Source organism: Protobothrops mucrosquamatus, unplaced genomic scaffold, assembly GCF_001527695.2.
Source record: "Protobothrops mucrosquamatus isolate PMUCROS unplaced genomic scaffold, P.Mucros_1.0 scaffold2923, whole genome shotgun sequence".
Taxonomy (NCBI): Eukaryota; Metazoa; Chordata; class Lepidosauria; order Squamata; family Viperidae; genus Protobothrops; species Protobothrops mucrosquamatus.
This window is the reverse complement of record NW_015388948.1, coordinates 207,003-209,487: the sequence shown is the minus strand read 5'-3', so window position 1 is coordinate 209,487 and position 2,485 is coordinate 207,003.

Below are 2,485 nucleotides of genomic sequence, written 5' to 3'. Positions count from 1 at the left end.
ATGCCGTTTCCGTGCTGTAACCCGGCCTGAAGCCCGACTGGAGAGGGTCTAGATAGACTGTTTCCTCCAGGTGCCGAGGAAACTGCTGTGCAACCACACTCTCAACAACCTTCGCCACAAAGCGAAGGTTGGAGACTGGACGGTAGTTGGCCAATACATCTGGGTTCAGGGAAGGCTTCTTAAGGAGGGGCCTCACCACTGCCTCTTTAAGGGCCGTGGGAAAGGCACCCTCCCCCAGAGAAGCGTTTATCTTGATTCTCTCCCTCTGTTAATACAGCCTAGGATTGCATTGGCTTTTTTTGGCTGCTGCCACACACTGCTGACTCACATTTAAGTGATTGTCCAATAGGACAATCCATTCAAATCCAATGCATAATCCAGATAACATATACACAAGACCCGTCGTTGGACATCTGACTCCCAAGATGATCTTTGATGTGAAAATTAAATGCCTTATCTGCAAACATGGAATCAATTTCAAATCAAATCTTTATTACAGTCAAAGACTAACATAGTTGGCTTATGCTTGAAAATGGAGAATCACCCTCTTCAAAATAGGTTAATTAGATGGAAGCCACAACAATTTACTCAGAATAAGGAGGCATAGGCTCGCAGCTCACCATCACAGCAACTTTGAAATAATTTATTCAATGTTTAATACGCTCTTTCCCAGGATGACCATGGGAAAGTGTCTGATTTCACAGTTTAATAAAATTCATTTATGGAACTGGGTGAGTTAGCGTTCACATTCGTCCAACTTCTAATATCAGTCCTCCCCTTATCAGAGACTTATCAGAGATTTATCTTGACTTTTTTTGTGTAAGCTCTCTATATGAGACAATAAAACAATGCAGTGGACTCTGTGTGTGTGTTTATGTGTGCGTGTGTGTATGTTGGGAGTTAATTAGATTGAAATTTATGTTTTATTGTTTTCAATTCCACACATCTTGGTTATGTAGGAAGGGGGGGGGAATCAATGCAGCAATTATTTATCTCTACCAGATGGCTGCATATCAGCTAACATCCTGCTGCTATGGAAGCTCTGGCTATTGTAAATAAAACTCTCCTAAGACTCAGAGGTCAGTTGCAGATCCTTAAAATTACTTCTGAAGAGCATGTAAAAATCTAACATAATAATTTAGGGAAGCATGTTCACCTAAACACTCACACACTCCAATGCCAAAGTCTTTACTTCTATGACTTCCCACCCTGATCTCCCTAACCTCAATTTTGGTTCCTGAGATGGTTCTGCTACTTCCTAACCCTGGTGATCCATTTGTGATCTACTAATCTGTTACCATTTGCAGAATGAATGAATGAATGAATGAACGAACGAACGGAGGGAGGGAGGGAGAGAGAGAGAGAGAGAGAGAGAGAGAGAGAGAGAGAGAGAGAGAGAGAGAGAGAGAGAGAGAGAGAGAGAGAGAGAGAGAGAGAGAGAAAGAAAGAAAGAAAGAAAGAAAGAAAGAAAGAAAGAAAGAAAGAAAGAAAGAAAGAAAGAAAGAAAGAAAGAAAGAAAGAAAGAAAGATGTAAAAATGTAAAGATGTTTCATTTTCTCCTACACTATCCATCCCGTGCATTTTTCAGCACTGAAGATTGAAATTCTGATAATATTAACTTGGAAAAGTTTGGTTGCCAGGAAAAAAACAACAACCAAATATTGGATGACAAGGGGAAGGGAAATAGATGTTTATGTACCATAACTTCACTTCTAATTTCATTATAAAATAGGCTTTTGAGAGCCAGCGCATAATGATCTGGGTCTAGATTGGGTCCAATGTAGTCTGCCCACATTGAAATCCGTAAGAGTTTAGTTCTGGCAACTGGACCCTTTAAGTATTCTGTTTTAAAGCCACAAAAATCCTGCCTAAGAAGGGGGAAAGTTTTAATCCTGCTTCTTTCCTCCCTGCGTTTCAGAAAAAGAAAGAAAGGGGAAGATCTAGATCAGCAACCAAACCGTTTTTGTTGGCAAAACATTCCATTAAATGTGATGATTTCCCACAGCTTCAGTTCTGTCACCTTAAAAATATGTGCGTTCTCGTTTCCCGCCTGGATCAAGATATAAACAGACAGAACTGAGCAAAGAGAGCTCTCCCACTGCTCATAAACTAGACACAATTCCACGTGTGTTGTTATTTTTAAAAGCCTGCATGCCATGTGTGGTTTCCACAAACTTTACCCGGTGTCAAACGGATTATTTTAAAATTGTCCTAGGTATTGTGCACGGAAAGCTCTTCCCACTGAAAAGCCCTGCCTGCCATCTGTTTGTGGGTAGCTAAAACCACAAATCCACAAATCAGCAACTAAGTGAGTTCACAGCAAGCTGGAGTACAACATTCATCATCGTTTCTTTGATCAGAGAAGATCTGGACATCTTTTTTTTGTAGCGCTTGGTAACGCAATAAATAATTTCAAGGCTGCTGGAACAAGATACTATTGTTTGGTCTTTTATTTGCTTAATTTATTTATTGAACGGAGTCCTGG